Genomic DNA, 22,969 nt, shown 5'->3' with positions numbered 1-22,969 from the left:
ATTTTTTTGCTGACTATTGTAAATGGGCTAGCTTTCTTGATTTCTTTTTCTGCTAGTCCATTGTTGGAGTTTTAAAAACACTACTAGTTTTGTGTGTTGATTTTGTATCCTGAAACTTTACTGAAATCTTTTATCAACTCTAAGTGATTTTTGTAGAGAGTCTTTAGGATTTTCTATATATATAGGATCATGTGTTCTGCAAAAAGGCCAGACAAATTTCACTCTTTAAGAGATGTTGTCTTGTCAATGAAAGAATTTAAAGTGTTCAGGACAGGAATTAGAAAAAGTATGATTCTAAATCTACACGTCATGCATGAGGTATGTGACTTCTCTGGATCTCCACTGCTATGGATCATAGCCTGCAATCTTTTTACTGTATAATTTTTCTGAGCCTTATTGTGAATTACTTGAGTGCTCAGTGTTTTTTTTTTTTTCCTCTGAAGGGTAAGGGGATCGCAACCCTCAGCAGGGTATGGTCCTCATGGCGCAACCCTCAGCACCATATGGTACTCATGGCGCTCAGCTCACTGAACCCCGGCCTCGGCGTTACCAGTGCTGCACTCTCCCGAATGAGCCACGGGGCTGGCCTGAGTGCTCAGTTTTTTTTTCTTTTTTTTCTTCTTTTTCATGACCGGTAAGGGGATCGCAACACTTGGCTTGGTGTCATCTGCACTGCGCTCAGCCAGTGAGCTAACCGGCCATCCCTATGTAGGATCTGAACCTGCGGCAGGAGCGCCACTGCGCTCCCAGCACTGCACTCTCCCGAGGGAGCCACGGGGTCGGCCCCGTGCTCAGTTTTTAAACACATGTGACTTCCTCTAGAAAACCAGCTTGAGGGCCAGCCGTGGCCCGGTCGAGAGAGTGCGGCGCTGGGAGAGCAGCGGCGCTGGGAGCACCGAGGTCGGGGGTTCAGATCCTATATAGTGACGGGTGATGGCCGGAGGACAGCAAGCCAAGGATTGCGATCCCCCTACCGGTCACACACACACAAAAACAAACAAACAAAGAAACAAACAAAAAAGAAAACCAGGTTGAGAGAGACTTTCAGGAAGATGGCAGAGTAGAGGTGCCCATGAAGCATTCCTCCCACAGAAGAAGATTATAAAGTGGCACTCTGCCACCACTGCCACAGTCACCAGAGCCATTGTCTACTACACAGATACCACATCTATGAAGGATGCCCTTAGAGCCACCAACAGGTAACCCCACTGCACTGCAGACACTATAGCTGCTCAGGCCACTGCTGTGGATACCACAGCCAATTGGGCAACTGCCGCAACCACCAATTCTACAGTCGCTAGCACCAATACTACAATGCAGGCACCACCATCATGTGAGCAGCCTGCCACCACTGGAGCCACTGCTGCCACTTAGGCAGCCCACAAAAGTCATGCCCACAACCACTGCCATCACAAGGGAAGTCTGCTATTACAGCAGCAGCCACAGCATCCACTAGAGCTGTGCAGGTGGACTGCCAAGAGCTCAACGGCATTGACCCTACGAGGGTCACAAGTAAAGTCCAGGGAAGGAGAGTAATAAAGCAGTAGGAGAAGCAAGATGACCAGAGAACAACATAGAAATACTACAGATACCAAAACAAACAAACAAACAAACAAACAAAATGATAGAAAGTACGAGTCCACTAAGGAATACAATAACTCTGAAGTATCAGATCCCTTAGAGTAGGAAATCTGTAATAAGACCAAAAAGGAATCCCGTGTAAAAATCCTAAGCAAACTCAGTGTAAGTAGATTTAAGAAGGCGCAGTTAGACCACACGGTGAGCTGAGTTCCGGGCCAGGCCTCAGCGTTTCCAGGCAGAACCCGGCCCTTGGGGGGAGCCCCCCCCCCGCCCCGCGAAGCCGGCGTTGCCAGGGAAGCCAGCGTTGCCAGGGAACCCCGTGTTGTGCCGTGGAATTCGGAGCGTTTGGATGGGGACTAGTCCCGTGAAGACCTACGTTCCAGGACATTTGGCGGGGTTGTCCGACGGCGCTGGACGCTTTCTTCGGAGCTGACAGGGTCGTTCTCTAAACCCGCAGCGATGTCATCCTGGCTCGGGGGCCTCGGCGCCGGCTTGGGCCAGTCTCTGGGTCGAGTGTGGGGTGGCCTGGCTTCCGTCACTGGCCAGATTTCAAATCTGACAAAGAACATGCTGAGGGAGGCCACGGAGGAAGTGGACGGTAAGAGCTGGAGTCAGGGGAGGGAGGGCTTTCCTGGGACCCTGGGAACATCCGTCAGCCGACGGGGACAGGTCGCAGACGAGTCCCACCCCATCCCTTTTCATTAACACTCCTCCTTTGACTCTTCCCGGTTGATTTTCTGTGATGAATGACCACGGGGGTCTGCAGGAGGAGTCTGGTTCTTGTCCTTTGGACTACTCTGGAGGTCTCAGAGTCAAACTGCGCCCAGGTGGAGTAGACTTTAGTTTTCTTTGGTTCATTCACACCCACCACTTATTCTGCCCTCGTTTTGGGGGCGGATCTGAATTTTGACCATCTTCATTTTGTCACAGGTATAAGAATTGTATATGATAAGTCATCACTTTTTTGTTTTCTTCTATTTTTGTAACAATAGAAATAACCGATAATTAAAACATTTGGTAACACTTGCCCTTTCTGTCTTGCGTGTATTATTTGTTAGTGAGACATAGCTGTTTTTCCATTCAGTCATATTTTTACTTACTGTGATAACACATTGTACAGTTCCAGCTGCTTTTAAAAATTACCATTCTAAACAGATTAGGTTATACTTTGTCTTCTTCAGGGTAGCAATTAGACAGCCAGAGTTTCAAACAAAATGTGTAAACAACCAGAGAAGCAACCCTACCTGTGATTTTCAAAACAAGGGTGTTTTGTCAGTATAATTTATTGCATGCTGCTTGTATTTTCTTTTGACTTATACTATAGTTCAGAGAAGTTCTTTTCATAATATTAGAGTGCTGTGAGTAATGAAAAAACACTAATACCTAGAAAAAAATAACTCTGTGGATAATAATTTTCTGACAGCATCAATGGTGCTATTTTGGCACTACTGGGCTCTGACTCTAATTTTAAATGCAAATGTATAAAACTAGATCGAGCTCATTATTATTTTTAATAAGTTATATCTATGTTGCTTTAAATAAGCGTTCTTTTAGTGTATTTTCATTTTTTGTTTACAGGTCATTAATTATTTGATATTAGAAGCAGAAGTTAGAAATAAGGCCTTAACTCCCAGTTGAATAAGTTTCATCTAAAATTACAGGGTAAGTCAACAGAGAAAGAGTGTCAGTTTTCAAAACTTAATGAGCACTTCAAGGGAGTAAAGGTAGACATCCAAAGGTATAGGACAGAGGCAAAATAATGACTTGTATGATAATGAACAACATTAATGGCAATGGAAAGTTGTGATGAAAATCAAGTGGTATACGTCTGAATTTGCTCTCATATCTGCCTACTATTCTGTTTAAACCCAGTGAAATATATTTTCCTTAAAATGCTTGTTTATGCTTCATGTGTTGATCAGATATTTCGTATATGCTATTTCTTTTGTCACAGAATTACCTTTTTTTATGAGAACGGAAGTTGAAGCCATTCATGCAGTCTTAATATCAGAGGTAAGGATAATTAAAGACTGATTAAACTTAGATTTTTCCTTCCTTTTTTTCTTTTCTTTTCTTTCATTCTTTCTTTTTTGTGTGTGCTTGGCCAATAAGGGGATCCAAACCCTTGACCTTGGTGTTATCAACACCTTGCTCTAAACAACGGAGCTAACTGGGCAGCCCAGATTTTCCTTTTTGGAAGCTGTGAGAGTTATTCAAGCTTTATTTCAGTCCTGTCATTTTTAATGCACTCCCTTCCACTTTTTATCTCTTCTTCTTCATCTCTGTTTTTGTGAGCTTTTATCAGTCACCTTTAGATGAAGAATATATTTACATGTTACTGCAGTTTGCTGTTCTTTAATATTCCCATCTCTATTTCTATATGCTGGAAGTAGGAAAACTGCCAAATGTAGAAATGACTGTTACAAAAATCTATCATTATCGAGGATTTACTGTGTTCTAAGAGTGTGTTTAGTTGCAGTAGTACATTTATTTAAGTATAATATGAAGACTGTAATTCTGTTTAATTTACAGCTTTTTAATTCCCAAACATTAAAATAACAATAATATTTGGATACAAAGTAGTTAAGAATATAGGTATAGCAAATTAATTTTACCATTTTATTCATTACTGGTCAAGTGTCTAGTCGTGACTAGTTCACATTGTACTTAATAGGGATGAGAAAAGCTTGGAAAAGAGGTCAAAGGAAAGCCATGGAGAAAATGAAAGGCTTTAAAAGTAGTTTCCAGGGCCGGCCCCCTGGCTCACTCGGGTGAGTGCGGCACTGGGAGCACCAAGGCTGCAGGTTCAGATCCTGTATCGGGATGGCTGGTGCGCTCACTGGCTGAGCATGGTGCAGACAACATCGTGCAGAGGGTTGCAATCCCCTTGCGATCCTCTTACTGGTAAAAAAAAAAAAAGTAGGTTCTATTGTAAAGGACTAAAGAAACTCCACTATTAACCTTGAGATAAGAACAGTGAGAGAACACTTAATAATTGTGTTTCAGCAAAAGATATTCTTAGAGGACCGTGGTAAGCATGTTTTCCTCTTAACTAAGCCCATAAAAAGAGAACATAGAATTTAGATATAAGAAAATATTTACTGACTAGCATTGTTGAACTCTGGTCTAGCTTATCCAGGTGGGATTGTGGAATTTGAAAGTAGAGGGACCTCTCAAGAAGAACGACAGTGGTATTCTGCTTCAGTACAAGGTGGCAGTTTGGTGGCACTTAGAGATCTTAGCCAATACCTTAGTAATTACCTAATAAGTAAAGTAGGTGTGTTCCAGTGACAAACAGTTTCTTTGTACAGCCAAGATAGGAAATCGTTCCCACAGTTCCTAAAGAAATCCTGAGAAAGCACTCATTGGCACAGATCCACCCAGAAAAATTAAAGGGCAGAGGTGTGTGTAGTAGCATAAGCTTTGGTTAATTCACCAGTGTACATTGTGATCGAAAAATAAATAAGGTTAACCTGCTCAATGAATGTCTGCTCCGTATTGAGCTTGAGAAGGGACATAGAAGTCTTCTGTCCTTCTGTTGATCTCAGTTCTTTTAATGCCTCTCATAGTGTTATCATTGGACTATAATAAGTATGATTCTAGTGTTTAGAAATCTTTGTTTTGATAAAACACCTCCAAATGCAAGCTAAATTTCTCATTTGGTGTTCATTCAAAGTACCATAAGCTACTCAAATACTAGAGGAAAAGAGACAATTGGACTTCCCAAGGGCTTATTTTCAAAGATAATTTTGACTATACATAATTCTCATCTTATGTGCTTACTTCATACCCTAACCCCGTATGTGACTGTACAGTATATCTATTCAAGACTTTCTGCTATAAGAGGATAAGGTGTAGATATGGCTGAACATTTTATTTAGTAAGTTTTCATATAGACAGAGGGCAGTGCTTTTTCAGAGGTTTTCCAAAGGAAATTAGATTTGCTTATAGATGTTAATATGTGTAGCTGACTGAATTAGTTAGGATTCTTTAGTTCCAAGTAACAGTAACCAGTGTCAGCTAACTTAACCTTCTGTATACGAAGCAAAACAGTCATCACATTTACTGTCTTGGTCCAATAGACTATTTTAATCTTTTTATATTAAGTCATTTTACAAACACCTTACAGAAGTATGAATAAAGTAATGGTGAAAAACTTTATTAGATATTTTAATAATAATTTAAATATAGCAAATCCAAACTTTTATTTCATATTTTTCTGGTTTTAAAACATATACACACAAAATAGGCAGTGTTCTTTGAATTCAGTTAACTGCTTAGTAACTCTTTTTTTGTTGTTTTTTAAAATTAAATTTTTTATCAAAACATATTGATGGCACATGTTAACTCTTAAGCATACATGAGAATGTTTCTATCTATCTTGTAAAAACTTGTTCCAGATTTTAATTACTCCCCTAGTAGACTTTAGGTTATCATTACTTCTAATTCTTTTTTTTGACCGGTAAGGGAATCACAACCCTTGGTACGGTGTGGTCTGCACCACGCTCAGCCAGTGAGTGCACTGGCCATCCCTATATTGGATCCAAACCCGTGGCCTCAGCGCTACCAGCACCGCACTCTCCTGAGTGAACCAAGGGGCTGCCCCCCTTTTTAAAATTTTTTGTTGGGCCGAGCCCGTGGCGCACTCGGGAGAGTGCGGCGCTGGGAGTGCGGCAACATTCCCGCCGTGGGTTCGGATCCTACGTAGGAATGGCCGGTGCACTCACTGGCTGAGTACCGGTCACGAAAAAGCCAAAAAAAAAAAAAAAAAAAAAATTTTTTTGTTTTGTTTTGATCATTACTTCTAATTCTTGACTTGTGTCATTAAAACTGACAGTTTTGAAAACATTAATGGCTCATGTTTTTTAAAAAAATTTAATCATAATTGATTATACATATTTTGGGGATTGTGTGTTGATCAAATCAATATTACTAGTATGTGTATTGTTACAAATTGTACTTATTCTTTATGCCTCTTGTCCAGTCTCTCCCTATCCCCCCTCCCTCCTCCCTCCCACCACTGATAACCCTAGATTTCTTCTCTCCCTCTGAAAGAATAATGGTTACTCAGTTGATTTGCTGCTTAGATGATCTATCTAATGCTGACAGGTGTGTTCAGGTTCCCTAATATTATCATAGAGCAGATGCTTCTTCTGTCATTCTGGAATGGGCTTTGTTGAGAGAGGCATCCTCTTCTTTTTTTTTGGTCTCTGCTGGTGACTCTCCTTCTGTCAATGCATTCCAGTGGCTGGTGGACCATGTGTGTGGTGGTTATGGCATCTAGCCACTTTCGTGGCAACCTTGGTAGCTATGGTGAACCACCCACATGGAGGTGATGTTTTTGACGTGTTCCTTGGCACTGGCGGTGTGCCTGGTAGTGGACAGGGGTATGGTCTCTGGCTCCATGCCCCAGGCTTCCTGATGGCCCCAAGGCACTGGTGGTGTTCCTGGGCCGGAACTAATATTTGTCCTTTGCTTACTTCTAAAACGGGTGAACTTCCTGTGGGAACCAGTACTTGAGCTGTGTTGCTGCACTAAATTGCTGCTTTGCTGCTGTTTCCCTAGGGAAGGCTTTTTTTGCAGCTCAGGTTTTAATGGTTGACCTTATAGGTACTTCTGGCTCTCCAGAGACCCAGTGCACCTGGATTGTGTAGAAACTCTGATCTGGGCCTGAATCTTGTCATCAAACTGCACCGCATGCAATTCTGCATTCCTGACCAGTCTCCTCTGAGTGGTCCTGTGCTGACTGGGGGTCTGATTGGCTGTCCTTGCTGTATCCCAGTTTTCTCCTGGTGGGCCCATCCCCCCCACCCACACTTCATGTGCGATGGGTCCTGCACGGGTCCCATGCAATGACTTACTGGCCTCTTAATGGCTCCCCCTTTTCAGCTCTTCTGGCTCCTTGCTCCTGTGTGGGTTTACAGGGACCCTATTAGTGGTCTTGCTGTCCTGGGGACCACCAAGGCCCTCTTCTCTGCCACCTCCAAGCAACTCCATCGGAAGGGCACAGCTGTGGCTTCTACTGGCTCCTGCACCATGTGCTCAGCAGTTCCAGCCTTTAAGGCTGCCACGGCCCGAAATCCTCCAAGCAGTTTTTTCTTTCTCTCTTTGTGGTTTCTCCACCTTCATGAACTCCATAGGTCTCTCCTCCTCTTCCCCTGAGCTCCAGTGGCCCCAGCTTGGCTGTTGTTGCATTTTTATAGTTGTAGATTGGTTGATTTGTGGGAGAGAGAACTCATGATTTTGTTGATCAGACAATGGCTGTCAACTTTGCTCCATAATTACAAAGTATTTTTATTCTTATATTTATAAACACCAATTAGAATGATCAATCCATTGAATTATTTTCATTTCTGTGTCATCTGTTTCCTCCTAGTCATCTGTGTATACACACTGGCCTTCAGCATTTGTCCATGAATGAACTGAATCAAGTAAATGTTGGAGTACAAATGTTATACTTAATGAAAGAATACTGTTTCATATTCATTTAGCAAAATGGGATGGTTCAGGTCCTTGTCATAAAGTATTGCAGAATAAAATACTTTCTTATTGAATGGCTAATGTGAAAATCATATTTCCTTTTTGTTCTTAGAAATATATTGTTCATTCATCAGTTCTTGAGTTTGAGAAAATTTCATTTTGATATTGCCATCTAAAGACTTGTTTGAGATTTTGCCTCTATAGTCAGTTTCACCATTAGACTCTAGAGTGGTGCTTTCTGTCTCTTTGCATTCATCTTCAGAGTTGTCTAGTGATTGTGAAATGTTTTCCTCTGTCATTTTATTTTTCTTTGTCGAAAAACGAAAAATTCTGAATTTTCAACTGTGTTCAATGAAAGCCAAAAAAAAAAAAAAAAAAAACCTCCAAAGATATCTCCAAACTGCTGTTTACTTTCGTAAAGATGATGTCATACTTAGGGTAATGCAAACAGAAACCTGGTTATTTCACTATTACATGATTCTTCTAGGTGATTCCGTAAGTTTTCCATTTTCTTATTATTTTAGTCTTTTTCAGCATAGTTGGGAATAGTTGATAAATAATGATAAAATAAATCATACGATAATAAAATAGCAAAATATTTCAGGATACAGAAAAAACAAGATCATTACAATCCCATGGATTATTCTTAGATTTATGAAAGGATCCAATGTACCATTATGGTAATTGCACGGTGGAATGAATTTTATTCTATTTTAAAAAGTAGGCAAAGTTTTTGTTTGTTGGAAGACCTTTAAGAAAGAGTAACAGTCATTAATATCAATTCTTATAAATAAGACTTCTTTGAAAAGAAATTAAGGTTGGTACTAGTGGACCATGATAGTTTACCAAGCATTAAGCAGGATGAAATATTTTAAGAATAGAAGTGTGTCTGGACTCCAAGAGCAGAAATGTAGGCACACTTTAGGAAGGGGCTGCAACTAGAAATGGAGGTCATCAGGAGTCTTTTTTTCTCATTTATATTCTTCTTTGCTCTTCGTCGTGTGTATTTATTCTTTTTTCCTTTCAGCCCAGCCTCCTCTGCTATGTATTCCATGTGATAGAAAATATGACCCCAGACAACTCTTAATATATTACAGGTTCAGCCAGATAAGGAGAATCTGTCCTTTATGTGTTTTCTCAACCTTTCTGACTCTCATATGGCTGGGGAGATGAGGGCAGACAACCAAGTAGGTATTGATCAAATTCAAAGTTCTAGTGATTAGCCACAGTTAAATAACTTCAGGGGTTTTTTTGTGTTAAAAAGCCTCAAGTGGACTTTTATAACCAGGTTTTGACTTCAGTATATTGTGTTATTCATTTCTGTATGTTTTTCATGTTAACAGCTCTCAGAAAATCATGCAAAAGCAGCCAATAGAATAGAAGGTAATTAGTTGTGTGACCATTGGTCCTGTTTCTTGCTACTACTTCTTCAAGATAAGAGAGGTCTGTGTTAGATTTCTGGGGCTAGAGTCCCAAACTAGGGTTTGTGGATGTTGTAATTATTCCTTTGATTTACTGCATTCGTTTTCTCTGGGATTCGTGAAATATTCCTAGACCGTAGTTTTCATGGCTGCTGACATCAGAAGTTCCTAGAATCTAAGAAAAAAACAGATGACATCCCCCAAAGTGAAAAATTCATCATCTTCTGGCAGCTTTCTTGCCCACCGTCAGTCTCCTTTTTCTCAGTCATGATTGTTAAACTGTGTAGATATATTAGTAGAATGCTTAGTAAATTATCTCTAATAACTTTTAAATTCTTTTTTGCAGAGTTTGAATGTCTATTTCTCTTGTCCCATTATATTCTTATTCTGTTCATATTATGTCCATGACAAGGAGCGATAATAGGTTATGATAATAGTTATGTAATTTTTTTCATGTTTTCCAACATCTTAAAACAAAAGACTATGTATAATGTCTAGAGTCACTGAATTATATTTAGACTATTTTGTATACTTTTAACAGTAGTTTTTCAAACAATCCCAGTAGTGATTTTCAAATTGGATTGTTCAGAGGTGCCTCAGGGCGTCTAGGAAACAAGGCAAGTAGGTGATGTGAGGCTTTAACCTCCTACCTGTAATTCAGCCAGAAATCTTTTTAAAAAAATATGTCTTAAAAAAGTTCTGCTGCTTGGGGAGAAAACAGAAGCTCAGACAGGTAATCTGTCCATTCATTTACTAGACATGTATTATATGCTAGACATTGGGTATAGAAAGATGGGAGAAATGTCAATCAGCGGCTTTTCTTAGCAGAAAATCAAACTGAGCAAAATGTTAATTTTCCCCCTTTGGTTTAGAATTAGGCATATTCTGTATAAACATGCTTATGCACTTGTGTAATTTGAAAGTATATTTTAAATGCCGTAATTCTGTCTGAGACCTTTTATATTTTTACATCATTTTTATATGAAGCAATATGTTTTTCATAATTCCATTCACATAACTTACAGTCTTTTTGTTGAAAATCCTTTTTTCTTTGCTTTCTAGAATGAAAGACTGAAAAAACTTTGTACTGTTCAGCAAGAGAAGCATGAAGCCTTAGAATTTCAAATAAAGCAGCAATCTACAAATTACCAACATCAACTACAACAGAAAGAGGCAAAGATTTTTACAGTTACCTCGTATTCACTTTACTGTAATGTATTTAGGAAGGTTTTTAAGAGTTATTATATAAATCAAGCTATCTTGATCCGTAAAAGTATTGAAAGGATAGTGAATTTATAATTCCCGACTCATTTTGGTAACACCATTTTAACAAGAACTTTCTAAGCTTTTCTAAGTTTATATTATGTAAACTGACCTCTGTGGACTTTAATTTCTACTTTCCAAAAGAAGGAAAGTTTTTATGTAAAATGTCTTCAGGCATCTGTTGCTTGTAATTTCTGATTTTATGAAACTTTAATTTATCAAATTTTCTTAAGTTGTTTTAAATCAGTGTGGTTATTCCTAATGACTTTTTAAAATGCTTTTGATTGCAAGTGTTATTATTTGTAGTACTGGCATATACTTGATTTTCCATGGAAAAAGAATATGAAATATAATTATACTGTTTTATAAATGTTTTTGTTTTTTTTTAGTTTGATTGAAATGTGTGTTTTGAAATTGGCTTATCTTTTCTTTGCACTGCTGGTAATAGATATTGTCTGATATAACCACTGTTATCCCGAATCCTTACAATGTAGACTGCATCCCCATGTGTCATGCTGTTATTGAATTCTCTTTACTGTTTAGTACATAAGTGGAGTCCAATAAATACTTATACTTGTATTGAATTTAACCATTTTATTATCCAGATCATTTGGGTGTTTTTCAGTTTGTTGATTTAAATGTTCATGTCTACCATAACTTCATATTTAGGTGTTTTAAATAATAGAGCTTAATTTTTTAATCTAGTGGGAATTTTATAATTTCATAATACAATAAAGATAAATTATTTCAAAAATAAAATGAATACAGAAAAGCAAAGTTACAAGTTCAAATTAAAATTAGAAGCCCACTTACTGCCAAATTGCTTTAAAACTCTTTAAACTTTACTCATTGATGTTTGTACTTATGGACGGGAAGCAGACATTCATGGCGTCAATCCATGGACCACACTTTGAGTAGCACTGCCTTATAGACATTACGATAGAATAGTAGCTCCTACCCAGGGCTTTACAGCTGAACCATTAGTGACACTTAAAAATACACATGCTTATGCCCCCCAGGAGATGCAGGTTTAGTGTACTGGGAAGGGGCCCTGGTACTGGTAATTTTCAGAAGCTCCATAGATGATTCTGATGCTTACCCCAAAGTTGAAAACTCTGCTGTGGGAAACTTTGGCTTTTTATTTTCTACTTAACTATTGATATTAGAGAGCGCATTAAGCATTCAAGTTTGCAAATGTGTCTTTGTGATTAGAGCTTGCACTGTGTAACTCTACAACTTGATATAAATGTCTGTTGTATAAGGACAACTTTTTGTGTTATAGATACATCTAAAAAATTGTGTAATTCAGTACTTTTTACTAGGATGAAAGCTAATATGTGACTGTATAAACTGCTCTTTTCTGAATCTGTTTGCTGCCCTCATTGTGATGTTCATATTCCCCCAAAATGCAATTTATTTCATATCATTTTGGGGAAGATGAATAAAATTTGTGCACTACTCTAAATCTCCCTTAGGGAAGGGTCTCTAATATGAAAAACCTGTTTGTTATGACTCATGACATAAATGTGTTTGGTTTTTGTTTGTCTAATTGCTTAACATTACTCATGTAGAAATAGTGTAACTTGTTGGCTGTTTTTTCAGTATCACACTTTCCTTAGCTGTGGCAGAGTGTCTTTTGGACTAGTTTGAGTTTTTCGTAAAAGGCTTCTGAGAGTTCTCTCTAGATTACTCACTTGTGTTTTTAGTAATCTTTCATTCCGAATGGATGTGGCATTATGGTAGATTCTGTGTTCATAATTTCTTTGAGGCTCTGGCTTGGTATCCAATACATAAACTGACACAGGTTTCATTTTCTTATCATTTTAAGGTTTGATCATCACAAACAGAACCCTAAGAAATCGCCTATAGTACCCCATACATAGATGATAGCAAACCCACGTTTAACTGAGAAATTCATTGCTTTAGTTAACATGTGAGTGAAATTCTGATCTTATACCATTTGAAACATTATCTGTGATTTCACTCTGGTGATCATGTTTGTTTTTTAAATAACCATGTTATGGATAGGATGTTCTAGAAGACGTGGGTTCAGTTAACAGAGTACCATTATTTGATTATCTTAAACAAATTATTATACCTTTTAATATTATTAATTTATAAAAGGATTAATATTGTTATTTTAAAGTACTTTCTCTAAAACATGGATTATAAATATATAGGTCGAAATCAGCCAGCTTAAAGCAAGACAGATTGCGCTACAGGATCAGTTGCTGCAACTGCAGTCAGCCACTCAGTCAGTACATTCAGGAGCTGGTGGTATACCAGCGACCACTGCATCTTCTTCATTCGGTTGTGGGATCGGTCATCATGCCTCAGCTTTCCGTGATGATAACATGGACTTTGGAGATGTTATTTCATTACAACAAGAAATAAACAGATTGTCAAATGAAGTTTCAAGACTCGAGTCTGAAGTTGACCATTGGAGGCATATTGCTCAGGTAGCTAACATTTTCATGAGTTTTTGAAAATAGTGAGTAAAAATACTGATGTTATATGAATAGACATAGAGAGCTCTTGGTATTAGAAAGTACTGTGGGCTAGGAAATAGAAAATCTGTACTCTAATTCTGCCAATGACTTTCTTTCTAAGTGATTTTAGTCAGGTGGTCTTTCTCTTTCTGCCTTAGTTTTCCCTTCTGAACAATATTTGGAAAAAATTTTCTAAAAAGAATTTAAAGAAATAGATCCATTAAAAAAAATAAAATAAAAAGTTTCAAGTCCAGGACTCAAAAGAGATAAAAATTGAATTGCTTTTGATTGAACCAGCACCTTTCCACTGGAGTCCCTGAAGGCTTCTCTGGTGGAAACATCAGGAGTCTGAAGCACCGTGTTTGATCCTGCTTGCTTAGACGATGTCTTAGGTTTCTTTTAGCTCTAGGTATGTGTAAAGTGACATCTGATAATTGGATTATAAAATAAGTTAGACATTTTTGTGTTGTTTCTCCTGCATTAGAATTTAAATCCTTGCTATTTGGGGCTGTAAACTTTCTCCCAAGGAACACTATTTTTCTTACATATTAGAGTTAATGGAGTTTGTCAGTAGACATGAGACCTGGAATAAACTGGAGCACTGTTCACTTGGATTTAATTTCATCAGTGTAGAAAAAACCAAAGTATTTAAATAGGCTATTTTTCTATCTTTTTGTGAATTTAATCTAGTTACGTAAAGGAGAAATCATCGCAATTAAAATGATCTCTTTCCCAAGTTGCTAGACAGTCCCAGTACCCAAAATAAACCTTAGAAAGGCTGATTTGTTTGTCCATCTTAGCTCCAAAAAGTCGTAGTTCTTAAACTTTGTATCTGTAAGAATATCCTGGGGAACTTGATATTGTAGATTTTCAGGCCTGTCTTCAGAGATTTTGATTTAGTAGCCTTGGAAACCACATTCAAACAAATAAATACCCCCAGGTGATTCTGATGTTCTGAGGAACACATTTTAAGAAACACTGCTTAGGTAAGATTTCAAAGGGAAGTGATGGGTTTTTGTTATGTTCACTTTAGCATAACTTAAATGTTTTACTGTATGACAGATCTGTGCTGAAATATAATGGTGAAAAAAATTGGGACATTTCAGGACTTAATTTTCTACCCAGGCATAATAATAATTATTTGTATTACACTTTACAAGATGCTTCCATATTTATTATCACAATACATATTATGTTATCCTGATAACTATGTGACAAATTTATTACCTCTATTTTGGAGATAAGGAAACTAGCAGTTAAAGTAATACGCCCATTTTTACTGTGATTAAGTTATGAATCAAAAACATCTTTTGACTCCAAAACCTGTGTTCTTCCCATTATACTATGTTCCTTCTTTCAGCCCTAGAGGAGCTTCTAGTTTATTAACATGCTATACAGTAAATGTTAGTGAACATAAATGACCAACATACAGCTTTGAATGAGAAGAATCCAAAAGTTCTTTAATTTACTTGTCATAACAAAAATTATTCTGTCTTGGGGTAGAGATCTTCTGGGTAACATCATTTAAAAAAGGCTTTTACTTGGATCATTATTAGCATTAATATTAGGTAATTTCCATTTTAGAAATTTCGTTTTAAAAAGCTGCTCAATTATCCTCACATTTGCATTTTGTTAAGCTAAATAAAATATTCTATGATTTTTTCTTCTTAACATTAGCTATTTTATAAAACCATTGTCTCTCCAATCAGTTAACAAATTCTCAAATATGATACCTTTTATTTATTGTGTATTGCTATTGTACTAGGTTCTTTAAAAGTTGCTTGGCATTCATTAATCATAATCTGTCTGAGAAATGCCCCTTTTTTGAAAAGAATCTGTTAATAAAGTTAGTTTGCAACTTCCTATTTAAAAAAAAATCAGTGCAATTATTTTCTAATTCTCTTTTTCTGATCTAGACTTCTACAGCACAAGAAACACATAGCTCTGATCAAAGAGAAATCTTCAAACTGCAAAATATCATTAAGGTGAGTCAGATTGCTGATTTGCAGTTGCTATTATACATCTAAAATCTTTTTAATAGCATATGCGTATTGTATTAGTCTGTTTTGTATTGCTATAACAGAATACTTGGAACTGGGTAATTTATAAAGAAAATGAAATTTATTGCTTACAGTTTCTGAGGCTGGGAAGTCCAAAGTCCATCTGATGGTGGCGACAGTGACCCAGGGGTCTCACATTGCAAGATGGTGGAAGCAGAGAGAGCAGAGGGACAGACTCTCCTCTTCTTTTTAAAGCCCTCAGAACCACACCCCTGACCACCATTTCTAATCCATTCCCTCCAGCGTGGTCCTACAATCCAATCACCTCCTCAATGCTCCACCTTTCTATTACCATAATAGGATTTCCCTCCCTTTTAACAGTCACAGTGTGGGCTAAGTTTGTAATATGTAAAACTTGGGGGACACAATTCAAGCTTCAGGGAGTTTTGGGGGGACATAATTCAATCCACTACATTCCCTTCCTGGCTCCCCCAAACTCATGTACTTTTCACATACAAATACATTCATTTCATCCCCAAAGTCTTAACTTGTTTCAACTCAAAAGTCCAAAGTTCAAAGTCCCATCTGTGAAATTCAAAACGAGTTATCTACAATGGTGGGACAAACAAAGGGTACATATTCCCATACCAAAAGGAAGAAATTGGCCAAAAGAAAGGTGTGACAGGTCCTAAACAAGTCCGCAACCCAGCAGGGCAGGCATTAAATCTTACAGCTGGTGAATCATATGCCTTGATTCCATGTTCAGTGTCCTCTGCATGCTGGTGTGCGGGTTGTGTCCCCAAGTCCTCGGGCAGCTCTGCCCCTATGGCTTTCCTGGTTGCAGGCCACACTTCAGCTCTACCAGGCTGGGGTTCCACTTTGGTAGCTCCACAGTTCTGGGGCCTCCATGGTGGTCCCGCTCTCCTGGCTCCAGTAGGCCTGGAGCTTTTGGGGTTTTTCTCCTGCAACTCTGACCCCACATTTCCACTTAGCATTTCTCTAGCAGACTCACTGCAGTGAATCTACTCCTATGACAGATCTCTTCCTGGGGCTCCCAGACTTTTCCATACATCCTCTGAAATTGGGGTGGAGACTCCCAAACCTCCTCAGCTCTAGCATTTAGCAAACATGCAGACCTAACACCATGTAGATGCCGCCAAAGCTTCCGGCATGTTTCTTCTAAACCTGCAGGTCCAGCTACACCTGGGGCCAATTTAGTGATGGCTGCAGCAGCTGCAGCAGCCAACTCAGCCAGGGTGCTGTTGCTGGCAGCAGCTTCCCGAGATGGCCCTGGGCAGTGAGCCTCTGGAGGGTGCCTCAGGCCTGTTAGTAAAAGTCTCAGTTATGAAATTATATTTGTTTCTTTTTTAATATTTTGTATCCTCTTTATTTTTTTTATGAAAAATACAGGTATATCTTTGTGAAGATTAATTTGACAAATGTTCTGTGTGTAGAGACAGTGGAAGCAGATCCTATACCGAAGCGAGGAGTGCATTTTGATTTTTCTTGTTGAATTCGAGGAGTTGTTTCTATTTTTAATAATTACAAGTTATTTTGTAAATAAGTAAAAATAAATGTATGTATATATTTTAATATAATAAAGAGATCTATAAGAATGTCTAAAATGAGGGGCTTTTAAGATGGTTCAATGTTGAATTCTTCTAATTTTTATATATCACTAAAAATATTAGAAACACAGTTACGTAGTTTGCCTGCTTTTTTTGTAAAATGGAAATTTCTTGTTATCTGAAAACACTGCTTTAACATTTTTGTAGGATAACAATCTCACTGAAGACAATGTGAACCTTAAACGGCTTGTCCAAATTTTAGAAGAACATAATTCATTACTGAGACGAGAAAAGGTGGGTGTTGTAAGAATTGGGGCAGAATTAAAATGGTGTGTATTATAGTTCACATCTAATGGCCAGTTTCTATCAAAACTGAGAGTCCTCTGGATAAAGCTGATCTCACTGATGCTTGTCAGGCCTTGGTGAAATACCTGGACAAGGTTAAGAGTATGAGAGACTGGCCAGAGTTTATGTTTAGAGATAAGCCAGTAGGCACACAGACGTGAGCAGGAAAGATAGGTGCAGGCCGTATTTTGGTTTCTGATGAATGCCTGACAGCAGCAACATACATGGGTGGGTCGGGAGGTCTGGAGGGCCATACTGTGATAACTGTAGCTACTGCTTATGTGCTCCAGAGTGTGTCCATTGTGGTGGACAGGATTTCTTTGTGGTGAGCAGTTAAGAGGGACAGTTTCAGTGGTAGAAGTAGGGTCTCCCTTGTATGTGTTGGTAGCAGGGATGGAATTCTTGGGATTACAATTCTGTATGGGGAGAGGTATTCTTAGGTCTGTACCACGTGATGGTAATTCCTTGGCTAAGGCAGGTGCTTAAATATGGGGCATTTGTAAGCTGGTGTTAAATTAAAGGCCAATGTCTGGATTCAATTTAAATTTTTAATTTTTTAAAGTAATACATGTTTACTGATATGTGTATTCAGTAATACTCATACATACTGAAAAACTTCTGACAGTATGAGTGGAGAATCCTTTGCTTGGCCTTTCCCAGAGGTGATCTCTTTTACCGCTTTCTGTTATATCTTTTCAGACTATATCTATGCCTGTATGATTTTATATATAAAGAGATTTAAAAAATTACGTGTCAGCATACTAAAAATATTGTTCTTACATACCTTAACATTATATTTTCAACATCTTTCTACATTAGTACATAGGCAGTGTTTCTCAAAGAGGGTGCCATTGGCATTTAAGTGAGAAGAGTCTTAGTTGTGTGCACTGTCTCGTTCATTGTAGGATCTTTGCCCCCACTTTTTATATACCCACTAAATGCCAGTCACTTTTTAAATTACTATATTATAAATGAGGTTATTTCAAAAAGTTCATAGAAAGGTTCATATTATCTTTTAATTCTGTTCTGCAAATTTTTTGAAGTACCATCATATATTTTCTCTGTTCTGTTTCTGCTCCCATTGTATTCTAATGTTTATCTGACTGGCCTAGGTATATTTTATAGTTTGCAGGCTCTCTGCACATATTTGGTAGGGCCTGTAACATTTTCATGATATTCTTGGATTTTGTAGCTATTTCCGATTGCTGTTTCTCCTTTCTTTTGATGCTAAGTAGTCCACTCTAACTATTCCTTGAATTGTGTCTGCTGTGGGTCTGCTTACTGATAAGAAATACCAGAAGACACCAAGGTGGAGGGTTCAATCCCTGTACAAACCAGCCACCAAAAAAAAAAAAAAAAAAAAAGAATGCCAAAAGTACCTGCAAAGCTGTATGTCCTCTTAAAATCTACCTGAAAAAAATGCGTGGTTCTCCTAATTGAGCAGATTACAGACAGTAGAAAGATGTAAGAGAATGCTGTTTTCATCTTCCAGTTATATTCAGAATAAACTTTTGAATCAGAAGGAAATGAGAACTCTGATGCATTGCTCTGAGACAGCTTTTATTGGTTTCTTTTATAAGGTATAAGGCTTTTTATTTGAAGGAATTTGAGACTCTAGATACCGTAGAAGTTTGGTTTTTAAAAAATCTCTGTCAATGGGCCATCCCCGTGTCTCACTCGGGAGAGTGCGGTACTGGTAGTGCTGAGGCCGCGGATCCAATCTAGGGATGTCCGGTGCACTCACTGGCTGAGCGTGGTGCGGACCACACCGTGCCAAGGGTTGCGATCCCCTTACCGGTCAAAAAAAAATCTCTGTCAATGATAGAAGGCTTTATAGCAATTTATAGTTTATCAACAGACCTTGTAATAAGAGGTTGAAATAATGTTGAAGCATAGAGAACTGTACCACTTCTGGAATTTTGGAGAAAAGCATTAAATAGTTAATAATAGACTATAAAATGTATATATACATACATCTTTATGTCAGGTTTGAGAGAGGGGAACCTTGTCTGTGCTCAGATTAGAAGGTCAAGGAAGGAAGAAGGGCACTTTTTTGGATCAAGAAAAGGTTCCAGTTTCTGACAGAAGCAAGCAATAAGGGGGATTCCTTTAATGATGGAAAAGAAGGCTTTTATTTTCTAATTAGAGATGATAAACTTTAGAGTGAATGAGTGTGGATTTTGTACATTTTTATTTAGTCTCTGGGTGTTGATGAGTGGATGTTAGGGAATGGAAATGAAGAGAGCTGGAAGACTTGGACATTTTGCAAAGTATGTATGTGGAGGAAGAAGAGCAGATAAAGGGAAGCAACGGTGGGAGTGGGATAGGAAAGACTCAGATGCGGAAAGTTGCAGGTAAAGAAGCTGAAGCTACAACACACACACACGTTTTGCATCTTGTCTAGGGTTATAGAAATGTTTTATTTGAAGCTGCAAATAAAATTGCAAATTAAATAGTATTGTTGAATTTTGTATTTCATTATTAAGGTATTAGGAATGTTTCCGATACAGAGAATTTAAGATAGATTCTAAGTTTTGTTTATTTATATGTTTTTCATCTTTGGGTGTCTTTTCTTTGGTTCACAGTATATGTTGCTTTTTTCCCCTTTATCATTTAAGGAAGAACTTAAGATGTCACTTTTAAAAGTGTACAGTGACCACGAAGTAAGGAAAAGTACAGCTGCAGAATTTACAAAGGTAATGTTATATTAAAGACAGCAAGGTAGCACATTTTGTATGTACTAAAATAAGAAAATTTTGTAAAGTTACCATACAAATTAATTTTTCTATTAGCACATTATTTTGATAAAAGATCAGCTATCAAAACAACAAAATGAAGGAGATAGCATTATCAGTAAAGTGAAACAAGGTCTAGAGGATGAAAAAAAGATAGTTCATCAACTCGAGGATGATAAAATGAACCTTACTAAAGAGTTAGCGATGCAGAAAGAACAGTTAATTCAAAGTGAACTGGTCCTGAATGATTTCCATTTAATCAAGGAGGAGCTTGAGAATAAAGCAGAAGATTTAGTAGATCAGCTAAGTAAATCACAAAAAAATAGTTCAAAAATCCAGAAGGAGAACCTTGAACTTAAGGAACGTATTAGACAAAATGAGGAAGAGCTTTCTAGAGTCAGGAATGAGTTAACTCAGTCTCGTAATCAAGACTCTTATAGTACTTTAAAGGATAACTTACTTAAATAAAGGGAAGCTGAAGTTAGAAACTTAAAGAAAATCTGTCAGAAATAGAACAGCTCAATGAAAATTTAAAGAAAGTTGCTTTTGATCTGAAAATGGAAAATGAAAATTTAGTTTTAACATGTGAAGACGTAAGGCATCAGTTGGAGGAATCTGTAGCTGGGAACAGTCAGATTTCTCTGAAAAAAAAAAACAGTATTGTGGAGAGTCTAGAAGTGGAAAAAGGACAGCTAGAAGCAGAATTGTGTCAAGCTAAAGAGAGGCTGTTGGAAGAAGCAAGCAAGTATGAGCAAAGCATTGAAGAACTGTCAAATGCATGTAACTTGAGCACCTCTGCCTTACAGCTGGAAAATGAGCATTTAATTGAACTCAGTGAAGAGAAAGACTTTGAAATAGTAGAACTCAAAAAGAATATTGAGCAAATGGATACCGATCATAAAAAAAACTAAGGAAATTTTGTCATCTAGTGAAGAAGAGCAGAAGCAATTGACAGAAGTTATAAAGGAAAAAGAACTTTTTATTGAAAAACTTAAAGAAAAGTGTTCAGAGCTGCAGGAGGAATTAGATAAATATTCTCAGGCCTTAATGACAAATGAAATTTTAAGGCAGACCATAGAGGAAAAGGACAGAAGTCTTGGAGCCATGAAAGAAGAAAACAATCATCTGCAAGAAGAACTGGAACAACTCAAGGAACAGAGAGTCGATCTGCACCTGTGGCTGAGCCCAAACAACTTGATATTATTATAGAACTAGAATCGGAGGTATCTCAACTGAATATAATCAAGGATCATCTTGAAGAGGAAATTAAACATCAACAGAAGATAATTGAAGATCAAAACCAGAGTAAAATGGAACTACTTCAATGTTTACAGGAGCAGAGGAGATGGATGAGTTTAGATACCAGCATGAGCAAATGAATGTCACACACACCCAGCTCTTTTTAGAGAAAGATGAGGAAATTAAGAATTTGCAAAAAGCAGTTGAACCAATCAAAACCCAGATGCATGAAGAAAGACAGGACATTCAAACAGAGAATCCTGATATTTTACAAGAAACGAGTGCAGAGCCTTATTATGGAAAATGGAGGTGAAAAGCATGATTTATCTAAAGCTGAAACTGAAAGATTAGTGAAAGGAATAAAAGAACGAGAACTAGAGATTAAACTTCTACAAGAAAAGAATATATCCCTAACTAACCAGATCGATCAGTTGTCCAAAGATGAGGTTGGTAAACTAACTCAGATTATCCAACAGAAAGGTTTGGAGATAGAAGCTCTTCACGCTAGAATTTCTTCAGCTTTCTACCCCCAGGATATTATGTACCTTCAACAGCAATTGCAGGTCTATGCTATGGAAAGAGAACAAGTATTAGCTGTTTTGGATGAGAAGACTTGGGAAAATAGCCATCTAATAGCAGATTATCATAAAATGATGGATATAGTTGCAGCCAAAGGAGCAGCGCTCATTAAGCTGCAAGAGGAAAACAAAGTTGTCCACTCAATCTGAAAGTAGCAGCCAAGATATGTTTAGAGAAACTGTTCAGAATTTATCATTGTATCATTTGAGAAAAAGACATTGAAATAGATGCATTAAGTCAGAAATGTAAGACTTTATTAGAAGTTTTACAAACATCCAGCACTGGTAATGAGGCTGGAGTTGTTAACAGTAATCAGTTTGAGGAGCTTTTACAGGAACAGGATGAAGGAAAAGAACAGGAACAAACTGATTCAGAAATGAAGCAGCTAAAAGAGGAAGAAGATGTTTTACAGAAGTTACTTAAAGAAAAAGACGTCTTAATCAAAGCCAAAGTGATCAATTACTGTCTTCAAATGAAAATTTCACTAACAAAGTGAATGAAAATAAACTTTTGAGGCAGGCCATAACAAACCTGAAGGAGAGAATATTAATTTTAGAACTGGACATTTGGGAAAATGAAAAAATAGTGGAAACATCCAGGGGAAAGGAAGCAGAGTATCAAGCATTGCAGGAGACTAATATGAAGATTTCTATGATGCTGCGAGAGAAAGAGGTTGAGTGCCATTCAGTGAAGGAGAAGGCTCTTGCTCGTGAGCAACTATTGAAAGAAAATGAACATGTAGGTTCTGGTTGGAGTATTGTAGAGGGAAGTTGGGAGTGGAGGAGACTTCTTTGTTTCAGTTACTTTATTGATATCGTCTTTGAAGAGGACAACAAATTTGTTCATTTAGAAATATTCAAGATACAGTCATGTGTTGCTAAGCGATGGGGATAATTCTGAGAAACATCATTAGGCAATTTCGTTGTTGTGTGAACGTCAGAGAGTGTACTTACACAGACCTAGGTGGTATAGCCTACTACACACCTAGGCTGTATGGTACAGCCTATTGCTTTGACTACTGTTGAATACGTGATCAGTCATTGACCAAAATGTTTTTACGGGGTACATGACTATATTTTAATTTGAGGCATCTGGAAGTTTCTCCCTCAAATTATTACATATTTCCAAATATTTTTAGTAGTAGGTTAATTTTTTACAGCCTGCTAAGTAAGACAAAAGAGTTCAGCAGCAATTAATAACCTTAGAAAATAGAAATTTGTTATAAGAGAAATGTTAAAGTCACTTAAACACATTTTAGGCTTATTTCAG

At 37.6% G+C, this 22,969-nt stretch overlaps 1 pseudogene; it reads left to right on the top strand.

Annotated features, from left to right (window-relative positions):
• Window positions 1-2,040: 2,040 nt before the first annotated feature.
• Window positions 2,041-22,969, top strand: part of LOC134376684 (thyroid receptor-interacting protein 11-like) — a 46,017-nt pseudogene continuing 25,088 nt past the window's right edge.

The sequence above is a fragment of the Cynocephalus volans genome, chromosome 4, assembly GCF_027409185.1.
Source record: "Cynocephalus volans isolate mCynVol1 chromosome 4, mCynVol1.pri, whole genome shotgun sequence".
NCBI lineage: Eukaryota > Metazoa > Chordata > Mammalia > Dermoptera > Cynocephalidae > Cynocephalus > Cynocephalus volans.
Note: the sequence above shows the minus strand (reverse complement) of the source record. Positions and strands in the feature narration are given on the sequence as shown.